This window comes from Dasypus novemcinctus, chromosome 6 (genome assembly GCF_030445035.2).
Source record: "Dasypus novemcinctus isolate mDasNov1 chromosome 6, mDasNov1.1.hap2, whole genome shotgun sequence".
Classification (NCBI taxonomy): domain Eukaryota; kingdom Metazoa; phylum Chordata; class Mammalia; order Cingulata; family Dasypodidae; genus Dasypus; species Dasypus novemcinctus.
Window position 1 is genome coordinate 98,973,370 of NC_080678.1, and position 18,070 is coordinate 98,991,439.

Genomic DNA, 18,070 nt, shown 5'->3' on the forward strand with positions numbered 1-18,070 from the left:
TTTCGTTTTGGTGGGAAAACACTTAGACCTGGTAGGGTGGCATGTGTGTCTACCAGTCCTCCCCAGGGTATGATCCCTGCATCTGGGCAGGAGGCGTGAAAGGGGGATGGTGAAGCCTCCCGTTGTTTGAGTTATTAACTGACAGGTGTTAGAATAGGGGTAGGAGGAAGACCTGGGTTTATGCTGGTGCTTAAGCAGGTGCATCAGCTTGAGTATTTCCCTTTGCTATAGCAGTGTTTGTTTTCTGATGCCCTGAACAATGCATAACTATTATTTCTTGAAGTAACAGTATGGCTTCTAGTAAATCTAGGATTTCTTGTTTATGATTAAGAGGTGACCTACTATTGGTAAGCAAGCCTCGTTCTCACCACACAGCAGAGTGAGCATGAAGGACAAGGAAATCATCCTTAGAGTCTGTGTAAATATTAGCCCATTTCCCAGCCGCTAGTTTTAAGCTTTGGGTATGGGCAATTAGCTCTGCTTTTTGAGCTAAAGTTCCAGGGGAAAGAGCTTTGGCTTCTATGGTTTCAAATTGAGAAACTACTGCATAGCCTGCTTTTTAAATTCCTTCTTTAATAAAACTGCTTCCATCTGTGAACCATTTAATGTTTGGGTTCACAAGCGGCTCATCTTTTAAATCTGGCCTGCTCAGGTAGTTTTGGTTAAGAGTTTTGAGGCAGGAGTGGAGAAGGGGCCCCTCAGGATCTGACTTGGGGCCCTCTACTGGTAGAAAGGTGGCTGTGTCAAGAGTCTGACACACCTTTATTTGCACTTAAGGGTTTTTTAGCACTTGAGCCTGGTATTTAATTAACTGGCTTCCTGTGAGCCACTGGTGGCCCCTGGCCTCAAGCACATCCTTTACCTGGTGTGGGGTGGAAACTGGGAGAGGTTGCCCCCAAGTTAGTTTGGTTGGCTTTCTTAATTAAAAGGGCTGTTGCCCCCACTGCTCTCAGGCAAGGTTGCCATTCCTTTATTTTAGAGACATGTTTATCAACTACTCAGAAAATGAAGTTTACCAGGACTTTTAACTTGTCCAATGCTCCTCTGTATATGATCTAATAGAAATATTACCATAATCCCTAGACTTATCTAGAATAGGATATAGGCAGAGTACTTAACACTAATTAATGTACTACTCAATGCATACGTTTCTCTTTGAGCTGCAATTAATAGATTCAAGTTTCAGGTTTGCAATACCTTACATGTTATCTCTCCATGGGAGCAGGCCATAATGCCAATTTGTGTTTAAGTTCTACTTACAGTACTCTGGTGATTATGACTCCACTTGGTATGTTCTTCACTCAGTGAACAAGCTGCAGCACTATTGTTCCCAGAGAGAAGCTAAGAAGGTAGTTTCCAGTATTTTACTGGCCTGGTGCATTGTGTTCTCTGGCACTATGAAACAGTGCCAGTCTGGAGGCAATATCCATTGTACATTTGGCTGTACCGAGCCATCATTGGCTGCTGCAGGACTTTGAAACTGCAATAGTTTCCATTAACTTCAGGAGCACAACTAGAGATGTAGTAGATACCTTTATTGTTTGAGGGGTCAGTGACCAATCTAGCCAATAACTCATACGGAGAGGCAACCTGCAATGTATTGAAGGCCTGGTTTGAAAGAGAGTTTGACAATGCAATGCTGAAGTCTCTTTCTTGATTTTTATATAACTTTTAAATATTTCCAGTGCAATGTGTTACATATTAAATGACTTTGTTTACTCCTACAATTTTACCAAGATGTTAGCAGGTATTTTACTTTAGCAGTAGAGGCAAAATTATTTTTCCCATTTTTAAAATGAAAACTGAAGATTCCCAATGGAATCAAGGTAACTTTTCATTATTACCACCTGAATATGCACAGTGAGGTGACTTTCAGACAGGTTTCATTGCTATGAAGTTACTTTTTGCCATTAATATCAACCTAGGTTTTCTGTTGAAAGATTCTTTTATAAACTCTTTATAATTAATCACAATCACAGACTGGCTAATTTACCTTAGATTACAATTAGAAACCAATGGAATTTACATTATGCATTTAAGAGAGGGTAGTCCTACATTTCTTTAACTTAATTTCATTAGATATGAACTTAGAATTTTCATCATTTGTTGATTTGATATTATTTTGATGTATGAAGTTACACACTGAGCAAATAGGAAGACATGAATAGTTTGGCATAGAGACACAACTTAGTTACTAAAAACTTTCATTTTTTACAAAACAAGTTTAACTGCAAAACATTTGCAAGATCCCCTGGAAGGTTTTTTTTTTATTTTTTATTTTTTATTTCTTTTTTAATTTGCACTATGACCATGCAGTTTTGCACAAGAATTTTGTTTTTTAACTAAGGGCTTATAACCAAAATATTCCCAATGCTTTAATACAACTTTCCTTTGTTTTAGTACTTTATATTTTACTTTGATTTTAGCAGACTTTGGAGCTCAGGGAAATTGGCTTCTCTCATGAATTGTCACTTTTAGGAATCCAAACAGTCAAGGCAGGAAGTCCCCTTCACTTCCCAGTCTTTGGAGATAAAAATACTCCAGTGGCTGCTAGACTGGGAAAGTAGATGTTCAACCCTGAGGGTCAAGGATTCCACCAGGCAGCAATTAGTCCACACTGGGATCCAAGAGTGAAAGCAGGGTCACTAATACCAGTAGAACAGTGGACAGGGATGTCTCACATTTGCTTTCCCCTGAGCCATAGGGGCAGAAGCTGTTGTGAAAAAAACATAATCAAAGGCAAGGGAGGAGGCTAGGCTTGAAGTTTATATGCAGGTAAGGTCACTTTAGAAATTACACTTACAATAGTAGATTCAGGCTGAATCTACCCAGTTATAACTTCAGTTATTATCCTTCTGCTGTTTTATAATATAAATGTATCTACAAATGATCTTAACTCTTAGTTACAGTTTCTAGTAAGTTTTTACCTTAAGGTGAAGTGGATACCTTTATTAACTAAGCCACAGAATTTTATTAGTAACGACTTTGTGAAGGTTCCTTGCTTTTCAAGTAACTGAAGTAATTTCATTTTTGATTTATGCATTAAATCCACTAGTAAGACAGTATTGACCCTCAAAGACTAATTCTCAGGTTTATTTTTACCATTATCCCATTTGTAACAGGTGAACTCCAAATCTGATTTCCTAGGCACAAGCAAACTGACAAAGTTAAACACAGATTTCAAAGTTGAACACAAGGTTATGCATAAATTAAAACAGAAGAGAGAATGTTATACCTTTAGCATTTCAGGGAACACTTTGACCTTAATTGGTGGCACATGAGGTTTCTTTTATTTTGATCACTATTCACACCTTTTATAGGCACAATTGAGTTTAAACAGAAGTTTGAGTTTTATTTCCTCATTTTTTTAAGGAGACATGACATGAGGTTTCTGGACCTCAGATCTATCTATTCTCTTTTTTCCACTGGTTTAACTGGAATTCAGGGTTCTATGCAGAGGCTGCTCTTGGCTCTACTGTAGCCATGTGGAGCAGCAGTAGGCACAATTTTGTGATTCCTAAGAGACTTCTATGGGGAGTTTGCTGGTAGGCTAGAGACTGCACCCATTATTCTAGGAAGAATGAAGAAGCACCCTTTAGTCAACCATTCTGGCGTCCCAGAGACCTAGTCTGACTAAATTCACCACTCCACACAATTTGAAGCTGAAACCCTGTCTCAGCATCCTGAGAATATTTATTTTCAGGGTGTAACTTGCCCACAAGTGTCCTTGTGGGCAGGTCTTGGGGGTGTCTGATTCTGGATATCAGATAAATGAGCCCAAGCTGACTGGGAGTCCTGAGCAGTGGCCCCAAATCAAAGCACCTGAGACATTTGTCCCAGAAGATATTTGGCTGCTTTCTGAATGGATGTGCCCAAGGGGTGGGGGCCCTTCATTTTCCTGCTCTGGTTCTCAGCCCCCTTCTTTCCAGGGTCTGAGACTGACCAAAACAGAAGTTCCTGAGTTAAATCTCAGGAAACATTTGGCTGCTCTCTGATTCCCACCACCACAGGAAATCAGAGAGCCCCTGCCACCAGGCATTCCCAGGCCAGCTCGGACTTGGGAAACAGGTCGATTAGATTTTCAACTTGAAGCTGCCAAGTCAAATTGTGCTTCTTCCTCCTATCCTTCCAGAGTTATTAAACACAGCCTTAGTTCTGACTTTATTGTCTGATAGTTTCCCAGTTAAACCAGTTATTAAAAGGCCATTAAGTGATTAGTGGTTAATTGTACAAGTTAATAGGCTTTGCAGTTCTGAGGCAATTGCTTCCTTGCTAAACAAAGGGACTTTCCACAAGAACTTTATTTTCACAGTTTTTAAAACAGACCAAAGCATCCTAACACAAACCTGCAAAGAGAGATTCAGTAAAAAAGTAAAATATGGGTAAATGTTAGAAATTGCAAGGGTATTCTGGTCACCTGGGGAAGGGGATCTCCCATGCTATCCATCTTGGCTCTGCCCATCGCTGTCCTACTCATCCCCCAGGCAGCTGGATGTGGTCAGATTGGAAGCCACTTGCAGAGGCCTGGACCTGGTGGGAGGGGTGAGCTCTTGGCTCTCCAGCTCTCTGTTACTGCTGCATCCCCTCTAGAGAGGGTGGGAGAAGGCTGCGGTCATGGCGCCAGGGCAGGGCCTCCAGCTGCCAAAACAACTTGAAAGACCAGTGGCTTAGGTAACTCCCACCCTGTGCCCCAGCCTTCCCAAAATGGGGTTAGATCTAACAAGGGGGGCTTGCGGCATGGATGTAAAGAATTCCAGAGCCCCAGCACCTTCCCTCCCAGGATTACATCCTGTGGGGGCTTGTAGGCAAACTGTTTAAAACAGAGAGCCAAAGGAAGGCATTAAGCAGGCTGTAGACCATAGCTTCACTCACCAGTAAACTCCTGGACTGGCTGGCCAAATATGTTACCAGATTTTATTTAGGTTCCTGGCTATGCTGCAGAAATGAATTTCAAAAGCATACTGGGTCAGTTAGAACAGTAATTTATTCAGGTAGGGAGGGAAGAAAAATGGGAGAAAATAACAGAAAATATCAGAGCAGGGGTCCCAGATAGAGAGGAAGGGGGTGAAAAGGGATGAAGAGGTCTGACTGACAAGCTACACTTCCCCATTATAGATTATAAATCCCCAGGTTTACTTTCATGGCCATACGGCAGAAGAAAAATGGTGAGAGCAGCACACACAGGACAGGTCCAGGTCCAGAGGTAAGAGAACAAGGCAAGAGCCCATGCTCTGGTTTGTGCCTGGCTTTTAAACTGTTAATTATTCCAGCCCTTTGCTAATGGCAGGGGAGGGGTTCCAGCTGTTTGCTGTTTTGATTGATTACCCCCCCCATCCATCTCTTAATGAGGACCCAATGATAAAGTGCCTAGGGAACATCCAGGGCTTTTCCTTGTTCTCAGGAAGAAGTTTTTGTTTTGGGTAACAGAATCCCAGGGGTGGGGGTCCTCCAGCAGCCGCCTTGGGGGTTACTGAGGTCCACGTGGACTCTCTTGTCAGGTTCCAGATCCATCTATTCATTCTCTATCTTATCAGCCTGTTTCAATGTGGCCCACACTTCTTTAGAAATGCACACTTATTTATGTTATCCCTGGGAGGGCTAAAGGAAAGGAGTGACGGAGGGTTCACAGACATTCACAAATCCATAAGACACAGGTGCCGGCGTCTGTGTGGACATGGATCTACATTTATCCATACATAGTTTTCACTTACTCTTGTAAAGCCAAACAGTTTAGGAACATATAGCAATGCAAAATGAGTCTCTTTCCTCATCCTTAAGTTGCCTCTCTTCAAACATCCTCCTTGTTAACAGTTTCTTGTCATTTCTTTTAGGAAAAAATAATACCAGCACATATTGTTCTGTATCTATGTATAATATTCTCTGTGTGTGCGTTTATTCTGGCTGTTGCAGGTATAACTTTAAGCACTATTTTGTTTCTTAAGTTTCTGCTTAAATAGCACCTACTTATTCCCTAAACTCCAAGCTAGGAAGAGGAGGATTGATTTACTGCATTTATTCTCAATTTCCTTTTCCTTGGCCTCCTAATTTTTAGCTTATTGTCATTTTTATAATGTCAAAATTAATGACACTTAATTTCTCACAGTTCTTTAAACTTAGTTCTATATTTAGAAGGATTCAATGCCCACCCAAAAGTGTTTCATAGTATGTATATATGTATGTATGTATGTATGTATATATTTATTTCAACTCTAGTTTCTCTGACTTCCATCATTGGGTAGTTTTGTTGTTGTTATTGTTTTGCTTTTAAAGAAATTCCTTGGGTTCTACATTCCCTGAGTCTTCTTATATTTAAAATATCTTCCTACAGCTTTTATAATTTAATAATAACATGGCTGGTTCTGCTGTTTTGGGGATGTATTTATTTTCTCCAACACTTTGTAGGAGTTGCTCTATTATCTTCTAACAGTTACTGTGACAGCAGGGCATGCCTATACTTGCCTTGTCTTTTATGTTTATTTATCTAAAGAAATCTATCTTTATCTTTTATAGTTAGTTTCTTAACCAGACTCTGTCCCTATTTGCAATTATTTTTTTTCTCTTACATGATGTGTGCCTTTTGCTTGTAGATTAAGAGTTTCTTTCGCTTCAGGAATTTCTTTCTTACTTTACCTACTCAAAGGCATATTTTCTTTTTATTCTTTTTTTCTACTTTTTTTCTTTTTTTTTCTTTCTTTTTTAAAAGATACATAGATCACACAAAATGTTACATTAAAGAATAAGAGGTTCCCATAATAGGATTAGATGTTTTTTAAAAAAATGGGCCAAATTATGGATGAAATACTTTACTAACACTACATATAAATTATGGAAATTTATTTAATAGATTCATTTTTCAAAACAAAACAGAAGAACATAAATATACATACAATCTCTGGATTATTTTCTCATAAAACAACTTTAAAGGAATATCATAGAATAACACCTTTTTCTTATACTTGACTTCTAAGTTTGCCTCTCCTACATTATTACAATAAAAATTATTCAATCCAAAAAAAAAGGTTGCACACTTTGGATAGATTTTATGTTATGTGAATATATCTCAATAAAATGGCTTTAAAGTAAATAAATAAGTAAAGTAACAAATGAGCAAGAATAGCCAGAAATGGCAGTGATGCACAGAAGGGGAAGCATAGAGAGATTGAGAGGTAATGAATTGTTTGTTTTTCTGTTTTTATTATTATTATATTATCATTATTCAAATAATGAAAATGCTCTAATAATGATTGAGGTGATAAATGCACAACTATGTGATTATGCCAAATACCATTGATTGTACACTTTGCATGGATTGTATGCATTATTAATATGTACAAATAGAATTGATTTGTTTAAAAAATCTAAAAAATAAAGTTTATTTTTAAATTCCAAAAATAAAAAAATAAACTAAAAAAAGAGGTTCCCATATATCCCACTCCCCATACCCCCCACTCCTCCCACATCATCAACTTCTTTCATTAGTGTGGTACATTCATTGCATTTGATTAGTACATTTTGGAGCATTGCTGCACAGCATGGATTATACTTTATTCTTTTTTGTTGTTGCTATTTTGAGATATCAAACACCAATTATTACCATGTTGTTGTACCTTCTTTGCCTATTATCATCTCCCTAGTATCTCCTATCTGATTTTACTGCTTATATATGTCTTTCTTCTGTGCCAAAAGTTTGATGTTAAGCTCTGTCTATTTTATTTCTTGTTATAGTAGTGCTGTTTGGGGTCTCAATTGGATTCCTTAAATCTGCTATTTTCTTTTCCATGTCATTATGTTGTTTTTCATTTTTACTCTGATTTCTTGTTTTATTATTAAAGCCATACCCTGTGAAATCCTTATTACTATTCTCAGAAACAGAAATACAGTATTGCATCCACAAAACATGGAAAAGCAAAACTTCTATGAAAAAATTCTCTATTCATTAGGAGAGAACATTAAAACATAAAAAAAAAAAAAAAGACGATCCCCAAACCAAAAATATTCAGCATAGGAAAGAGTGTGAAGAAAATATCCTGAGACATGGAAAAACAATACAAAGAAGACCCACACACACAAAAAGAGGTAAGCACACTGGAGAATGAAATGTGAAGAATCAACACTCATCCAAATGGAGTTCCAGAACATAAGGAACAGAGAAATGGAGAGTTGGAAATAAGAGAATTAAATAACTGAAGAGCATTTTCATAGGCTAATGTAAAACACAATTCTTCAGATCGAAAGGAGTGGCTGACTTCTAAGCAGGAGAGATGGAAAAGAGACACACTTCTAGATACATAGAGTGGGAATATTGTAAGAATATAGTGAAAATCTTAAAAGTTTCTAGAAATAAAAAAATAGAACAGTTACAAAGGAAAAAGAATCAAATTGGCATCAGACTTCCTGCTAGCATTACCATAAACTAGAATTAAAGGGAGAAAGGCCTTCAATGTTCTAAGGGAAAAGTATCCATTTATAAATCTGGCAGTTAGGTGTGAGAATGAAAAACAGACATTTTCTGTCTTACAGAGATTCAATAAATTTACCTGCCATGCACCCTATCTGAAAAAGAACAAAGAATTTTGTTAAGTGCATAATTCAGTGGGTAAAAAAAAAAAAAAGGAAACAGCTATGAATTCCAAGAATCAGTGAACATACCCAGGGATCTAATAAACATAAATTCTTAAACCACAGCTGGATAAGAGGCCCCAAAAACATATTAATGCACTTTACAAAAATATGATGAACCAGTTCCAAGTTACTAGGGATATGGTATAGAAGGCAAGTAATCCTTCCGTCATTAAGAAAAAATGAAAGGCAACCAGATTCCCCAGACAATATGAAAAGCTCTAAAATAAAGAAACATTACAAACATGCGACAAAAACTTGAGACAAAAACTTGCACAATCTTGAGCACTTGATGGCATGTGAGAAAGGAAGTCTAGTTGACCTTAAAGCTTGGATTATTCTTAGTAGAACAGCAAAGATTCAGTGACCCAGGAAAATGTCCTCCTCTGTATGGGAATATTTTTTCTAATAAAAATATCTAGTTGAACCATATGAAATTGCCACAATTTTTGTAGGTAAAAGAATGTTGAATATGAGCAATTCCATATCATTTATAATGCTTCAACTTAATAATTACACTATCACACATTTTATTTGTTGATTTTTATTCTCAGAATCAACATATAAGTAAATCAGGGATGACATAAGGCAGTTGCAGATCAAGACAAAAATAAATTAAAAAATGGAAATGTAAAAGTGAAGATATGTTTAGGAGATGGAATGGTGAGAAGAGATAGAAAATTTTTCAGGGGCCAAAATTTACTCATTTATTTATTGAGGAATCATGAGATAAGATACTAATTATATTTCAGGGTCAAGAAACAGAATGGATATTTTTTTATTTTTTAGAAGGTACCAGGGACTGAACCCAGGACCTTGTATTTGGGAAGCAGGCACCAAACCACTGAGCTATATCCACTTCCCAGAAGGGATATTATAAGATAAAACAAATAGGTAAATATATTCATATTGGGAACAAATATTTTCACTATGAGAAAGGAGATATGAGAATAAATTAAGATAAAGAAAAAATCCTATAGTATTAAGTTTGAATTAGAAATATTACTATAAATTGATAGCTTTATGTGTGTATATCCATCCATCCACTCATCCATCCATCCATCTACCCATCCATTCATCCAAGCTCTAGCCCCTGAAAGTAGTAATGAGTTTACCTTAGGGAAGCAGATCTTAGTTTCTAAATGTCAGGGCTCCTTGGGGAAATGGCTTATTCTGGGTCTGGGGAAGGGAAAGTATAAAGTGAGCGTGGAACATCCTGTAATGTCAGAAAGTAAGGATGTGTTTCAAGAAGAACTGAGTCACGTCAAAAGAATACAATTTAAGGTGGTCCCACTGGCCATGTTTGGGGCAATTTAAATATTCAGAAGTATAATACACATGAAAATGTAAGTCCATGCATCTGTAATAATATGAGGGAGGGGGAAAGGGAGAAATCTTTTTAAAGGATGCCAGCAAATAAAACTACAAGAAACATTCGCATTGAAAAAAATAAGCATTTTGCAAACCCCTGTGGAATAATATATTGATATCTGGGCACAGATCACCTGTGGTTGTTTACAGCCAGCGATGAAAGGTTGTTGGGGAGTAAAATGCCCATGCTGTCTCTAAATATCATCCCACGGTTGACTTACTAATTACAAAGGGAACAATAAAGCTTCACAAGCAAGAGATAGGGCATCATGTGCATTGGCTTGGACTGAGAGAGCTCCGTGTAACGACTAAGGCAGAGACCGCCATGGACGGCTGGCAAGCCAGCGCCAGAGGCCAGGAGAAGGAGGGGCCAGATGGAGCGTGGCCCTGCTGACATCTGAGTTCAGACTTCTGGCCATCACCAGGAAACAGACCCTGCTTTAACCAAGTGACCTAATTCAACCTCGCCAGGTGTGGGACAACCTATCATTACCTGCTTCTCGATGTAATTAAAAAAGATGTGTACAACACCTCACTCATGTAGAATTCTTGCCCCACACATGCAACTTGAACCTAAAATGAGAAAAAAATCAGACAAATCCAAATTGTAGAATGTTTTACAAGAGAATTGTCCGGAATTCTTAAAAATCCAATGTCACAAAAGAGAAAGAAGTCAAGGGGGGTGTTTCCTGTTCTCCATTAAAATACTTACAGAGACAAGGCAGCCAAATACAGTGCATGAAGATTTTACATCTGGATTCCAATAAAGAGCTCAAAGAAGGCATATTTGTGATAATTAGAGAGAAATTTGAAGAAAGCTGTATATTAGAGGATATTATGGAGTTATTGTTAATTTTCCTAGGTGTGATAAAGGCCCTGAGATTCTGTGAGAGAATATCCTTTTTCTTAGTACATTTATACTCAAGCATTATGGGTGAAGAGTCATGAAATTTGAAACTTACTTCTAAATGGTTTGGGAAAGAGAGAAAGGAAGGAAGAAAGGAAGAGGGAGAAGGGGAAAGGGGAAGGGAGGAAAGAAGTAGAGAGGAAGGGGAAGGGAGGGGAGGGAAGGATATAAAAAGAGAGAGGGAAACATTAAGTGAATTGGCAAATCTAAATGAAGAGTGCACAGAATTCATTGTTCTTTTAATTTTTACATATGTTTGGAAATTTGCAAAATACAAATACCTATTAAAATATACTCCTAAGATTACATACAAGTATTTCACTTGCCGAAAGAGCCTACTTACACTGAGTTGACACCCACAGGAAGGGGTTAACTTTAAGTCTGGCTCTAAGAGGAGGCTGCATGGTAGACACATACATTAAAATTTTCTGAGATGCCCAAGTTGAGTGCATGTTCATTGCCTCTCAGTAGCATGAGAGGAAATTTAAAAAAAAATAACTAAGAATATATAACTTAAAAAAATTGGGCAGAAGAGAGGAAGGAGGGAAGATAATGGAGCAATGGGGCTCAGTCCCTCAGCTTTTATAAGAGTTAATAAATGAAAGTTAAATCTGACTAAACAGGGTAAAGAACACTGTGTAGAATTGAGGAAATGAGGAGGTTACCACCAAAAGGCATCCTGCAGAAATGCTGAAGATGAGAATGGTTTTGGGGTGGAGGAGATATGGAAGAACATTTCTTTTCCTGATGTTCGAACTAGCTCCCATGTGTAAGTTTACTTTAATGGTAATCATAATAATACTAATAATTACAATAATTCAACTGTATAGTTCTGTGTAGGAAAAGGAAAAGGCTCTGCCTTCTCCCACTGCCACATCCCACAGTCCCCACAAGGGATGGCCCCTCTCAGCAGCAGGGAGGAACAGCCACCTCCCCACTTCCCCAGGGCTCCTGCCTCCCCCAGGAGCTCTCATCCCCTTGTGCCTCAGTTGGACACACTGCAAATGGTGCTCTGCCCCTTGACCAGCATCCACAGACCAGGCAGAAGTCCAGATGCCCATCAATCCTGGGTACCCAGGAGCGTGTGTGTCAGAATCACACCCGTGCAGGGTGTAGGTGATGGGCAATGGGGGGGAGGCCTTTGCCTGGGCATGCCTCTAAGGCACATGAATATGCTCGTGTTCATGGGGCGTGGTCTCAGTGAGTGGAGACTCATACAATAATCAAAAGATGATTGAATTCCCATGCTGGGGAGTCCTGCTCCATTCACTAATGAAGAGTAAGAATCCCCCGAGTACAAAAGCAGTGCCTAGTGAAGGAACACAGACCACTACCCCAGGCCCTTGATATTGATGACTGTACTTATGAACTTTTTTTGTAAAATTGAAACATAGCCTAGTATTATGGGGTGCCTAAAAGTTACCTCCTGATAGCCTCCTTGTTGCTCAAATGTGGCCTCTCTCTAAGCCAGACTCAGCATGTAAATGCATTATCTTTCCTCCAGTGTGGGACATGATTCCTGAGGATAAGCCCCTCTGGCACCATGGGAGCAATGCATCTGGAAAAAGACCTTGAGCAAGAGGGGGAAAGGGTAAAGACAAATGAGTTTTTAAGGCTAAGAGATTTCAAAGTGAGTTGGGAGGTCATTCCAGAAGTTATGTTTATGCATGTCTCAGCAGTATCTCAATGACTGCTACAGTAAACAGTGCCTCAAACAGAGGGACTCCTGAGGCCTCTAGAGACATCTAAGCACTGTAATCATGGCAGACAAGCTCAGGAATGCAGCAACCTGTCAGTGGGCTTTACTTTGGAATTTATGTTCTACAGAGTACCAGAGTTAGGTTCATTTATAGTTTCCGTATACATGGCTTTCCTGCCCCTTTTATTTGAACCTATCATTAGCACTATACCTGTTAAATATATGTGCCAGAGACTTAAATCTTTGGTATGTTCAGGTGCCAGTTGAGAACTGAATCACAGCAGCGTTGCAACACCTACTCTCCACTTCAGTGGTCTCACCCAGGACAACTAACAAGGAGATGAAGGACAACACCCATTCCAAGGAACAGAGAACATGTGCAACTGCAAGCAAGACAGTTCCATCCATCTGCCCCATGGGACCTAAGATCCCTCTCAGTTGGAAACAAATATGCATCACCATCCCCAAATTCTAAAGACTGGGGAATGAACAATGGACTAAAGTAGACTTAAACTAATTATTATTCTAGCAATGGAGGAAATTTTGCCAATGATATAAAGGTGGTGGCCCACAGAGCTTCTGGGGGGAGGGAGGGGGAAGAATAGGTGTAATATGGGGGCATTTGGGGGACATTGGAATGGTCCTGCATGACATTGCAGTGATGGGTACATTATGTATTTTGTCATAACCTACAAAATTGTGTGGGACGAAGTGTAAACTATACTCCAGAGTTGGTGGCAATGCTTCAATATGTGTTCAATTGTAACAAATGAAGCACATTAATGAACAATGTTGTTGATGTGGGAAGGTGGGGGAGGGGGAGGGGCATAAGAGAATCTCCCCTATTTTTACACTTTGTAAATTAAAGTTAATAGATCACAAAAATTTCACATTAAACCCCCCCCGCCCCATCATTTTTGTAAATTGTATTTTTAAAGATATATACACTACACAAAAAATGTTACATTAAAAAATATAAGAGGTTCCCGTATACCCCCCACCCCCCCACCCCACTCCTCCCACACCAACAACCTCCCCCATCATTGTGGCACACTCATCACACTCGGTGAAAACATTTTGGAGCACTGCAGGATCACATAGATAATAGTTTAATCTATAGTTCACACTCTCCCCCAGTACATTCAGTAGGTTAAGGCAGGATATATAAAGTCCAGCATCTGACCCTGCAATATCATTTAGGACAACTCCAAGTCCCAAAAATGCCCCCACATCACATCTCTTCTTCCCTCTCACTGCCCTCTGCAACTACTGTGGTCACTTTCTCCACCTCAATGCTGAATTTCTTCTATTACTAGTCATAATAGTATTTATAGTAGAATATCAGTAAGTCCACTCTAATCCATATTTTATTCCTCCATTCTGTGGACCCTGGGATGGTGATGTCCCCTCCATCTCTAGATCAAGAGGGGACTTAGATTCCACATGGATGATAGATGCAATTCCTCTGCTTGCAGTTGCTGGCACTCTTGATTCCCTGGTGTGGTGGTTGACCATCTTCACCTCCCTGTTAGCTGACCTGGGTAAGTCCAATGAACCAGAGAGTAGGAGTCACAACTCTGCTGAGGCTCAGGGCTCAGCTGGCACATGGCAGTCCAGAGATTCAAGTTCCCTGAGTATGCACCATCCCTAGCACAAACCACAGGTTCAGTAAAAGTGAAAAGAAGTGTGTGTAGGAAGGTCACATCAGAGTCTAGCTCCATCACACTAAGGAGCACAAATTCCAAAGTAGGGCCCTCTGACATGGCACAGAGCTCAAAATCTGTCTGCCATGACCATATACCCTGTGGATCTCTGTAGTCTTCAGGAGAATTAGCATCTAGAGTTGTATCTACTTAGGCTCTTTCTGGGATCCTGCTGAGGTGTGCGTAAGCGTGACCCGTCTGGTGACCTCCCAACTCTTTTTAGAAGACTCTTAGCCATATAAACTTATTTGTCTTTTCCATTTCCCCCTTTTATTCAAGGAGAAAAATCAGTTTTTAACACTTGATCCAATATGTAGGCTGAGATATTCTGCTGGTCTGAGTTGATCCTTTTATTCAAGGTCTCTTTCTAGTTGCATCACCAGTTAGTGATTGGTAGTAATCCCTAGGGAGGTTCATCCCTGGGAGTCATGTCCCATGCTGGGGGGAAGGTAATGCATTTACATGCTGAGTTTGGCTTAGAGAGTGGCCACATTTGAGCAACATGGGTAACTCTTAGTCATTCTGCAGCTCTAAGCCTAGCTCATATTTCAGGCACTCAGGCTCATAAGCATAGTCATCAGTATCATGGCACCCTATATTTTTTATGTAACATTTAATGTAATCTAAAGCTTCTTTTTAAAAAATTAATTAAAAAAAAGAAAGAAAAAAGGAAAAAAAAAGAATGGCATTGATTCAACCTGAAAAAAAATTACCCCAATTGAGTCAAATTTTCAGCCATGATAAACTAGAAAAAAAGTGAAAAATTCTGCCAACCAGGGAGCTCAATTTTTAGAATTTCAGTAGACAAGGCAATTCCCAGTGAGGTGCCATTTAATCCTGGGGCACAGGGGAGAATAAATATTAGCCAGGGCAACTTGGCATCGCAAACACATTTCCCCAAGTTCAGTTCAACTTTCTACAAATGCTAACATTTGGGAATGCCACCTGGTTGGTCATTATAACAATCAAAAGTCAATTTATGTGTGATGAATCTGGACTCAGATGGGATCTCCCTTCATAAGACTTTCATGCCAATGTGCTGGAGGTGCAGTTAATGTTGGGGTTTAAGATATATTTAGGGGATTTGAATCTCTGGACTGACAATGTGATAGCCAGATCCTGAGCCTCAACAGACTCCAGCACCTACAATCTGATTTATTGGACTTACCACACTCAGCTAAGATGGAGTTGAAGAAGGACAACCACCACACCATGGAGCCTAGAGTGATTACAACTGAAAATGGGAGGATTGCATCCAGCATCCAGGTGGAATCTGACCCTCCTCTTGACATAGAGGTGCAATGGACACAACCAATCCAATGTCCACATAGAAGAGGTGGCATTGGAATGGGAAAAGTGGACATAGTGGACGAAGGGTATGGGGAAAGGCAGGAAGAGATGAGAGGTGGAGGCGTCTTTGGGACATGGAGCTGCCCTGGATGGTACTTCAGAGGCAATCACCGGACATTGTAAATCCTCACAGGGCCCACTGGATGGAATGGAGGAGAGTATGGGCTATGATGTGAACCAATGTATATGAGGTGCAGAGGTGCCCAAAGATGTACTTACAAAATCCAATGGATGTGTCATGATGATGGGAACGAGTGTTGTTGGGGGGGGGAGAGGGGGGGTGGGGGGATGGGGTTGAATGGGACCTCACATATATATTTTTAATGTAATATTATTACAAAGTCAATAAAAAATAAAAAAATTAATAAAAAAAAAAAAGTCAATATTGGTTGGGTGGTGATGTGTTGGCCACTGGCTTAGAGACCTGATACGTATTTACTCCTTACGTCAAACCTGCTTTTATATGACGCCCTCCTCAAAAGTGGCTAATATTTGGATTAGGGTGAATCACGGTTGTGGCTCTTTGACTATTTTTGTCCCTCCCCCAAATGACAGTTTCAATGGTTCACTCCATGTCACCAGGACAGCCCTGTCTCCCCAGTGCCCCAGAAGCTCAGGGGAGCCTGCAAAGACCAGAGGCCAGAGGTGGCAAAAGAGGGTCCCAGGCCAGCCTGCAATGGTGCAGCAGCATCTGCTCAGAACAGGCGGGCTTTTCAACCTCATTCCCTCAGTAATTTCTAGGCCCCCACCCTGCACCCCAGGGTGGGGATGGTCCCCTGGCAGGCAGAAGGTGCTCCCTGTTCACATGAGAAGCCACCGCTGGGGCGGGGGGCAGGGGCCACAAAGACATGGACCAATGGCCCCACCCAATACTTTCCCCTGGGAATCCTGTTCCCAGCATGCAGGTGAGACCTGGGCGAGGAACTGTGGCATTCAGTGCATTTCCTGAGTCTTTACTTGGGGGCTCTTGTCCCTTCTCTGCCTGAACATTGGGGGTACGGGGAAGGTAACTTGTCTCTAGGTCCCTGAGGCCCCTTGCACACTTGCTGGAGATGGCTGCCCTCTCTGAGTTTGGGACTTTAGATTTGCTGTGACACCTGCTGGTGCTTCGGGGCCATGCCCCCCAAAGAGGGGAGGGGTGCATCCGGTGCTGGGAAGAGGATGAGTGAATGTTGGGGAGCTTCACGGTGGGTGGAGCTTGGGGTCCACTTCTCCCTCCTGCTTCCTAACTGATGAGGACAGAACTGTGTAATCCTCTGTAGACTTGTCTTGGTCTGCCGGCTGGCGGGTGGGGACCCACTGTGAACAGCATCTCTTCAAGATGTCACTTCAGGAAGGTGGGGCCCAAATGAATCAGGTGAACTTTAATCCAGACTCCTGGACTTCTTTACAAGAGAGAGAAGGTCAGCTAGAGAAGAAAGTGATGGGAAAATACAGATGTCAGCACAACCCCGAGAGGCCAGGAGCACTGCCAAGTGCACTGCCAAGTGCACTGCCAGGGAACAGAAGAGCCAAAGACCAAGGGTGGCTGGCAGCCGGCCCCAGAGTGCCACACACAGAGAGACATCACGGCCTTGCTGACCCCTCGAGTTTGGACCTCTCCTTGCCTCAAACCCATGAGCCAATAGATGCCCATCATTTAAGCCCGCCCACTACGTGGCATTTGGTTTAGCCACTGAGAAACAAAATCTCCAAGAGCCCATTTTGTCTGGGGCAGGAACATGCCCACCTGGAAGACATTTTCTAGCATTCCTTGCAAACAGATAATGAGACAGAATTAGTCTTTGCATGGGGCTCTGGGAAGATATCTTGATGCAGGAAGCATGCAGACCATTGTGCCCTCTCCCTTCTTCCTTTCTGATACCTGGAATAAAGATGTGGTGGCTGGAGTTTCAGCGGCCAAGCTATCCTGAAGCTGTGATGCAGATGGAAGCCCCGGTGGAGGAAAGGTGAGAGCTGCCTTTTCTTTGTTCACGTGGTAGAGTTGCAATGCCTGTCCAGGGCTACCTCCCTCTGGGCTTCTTTTACAGAGCAGAATGTAAATTTTTGTCTTGTTGAAGCCACTGTCATTTCAAGCCTCTGCTTTGGGCAGTCACACCTGCGCTGGCTCTGTGGGCAGGGAGGACTGAAAGCACAGGGCCAGGGCCAGGGCGGCCTGAGGCACGGGGGATTTAGGCTCCCTGAGTGCAAATCCCCAGGTCAGTTTTTGGCTGTGTGACTTCCAGCCATGCTGTCACTCTTCTGGATCTTGGTTCCCTCTTTCACAAAAGTGGGGGGAGGGCAGTAAGTGTTCCCCACTCCCCCCACCTGCCGGTCTGGATCCCACCCCTCGAGGGGGCTTTGTTGACTCTCCCTGTTTGTTGGTTTTGGCAAATGTCAAAATACATACTTTCTATAAGTCACTTAAATAGAGATTCATTT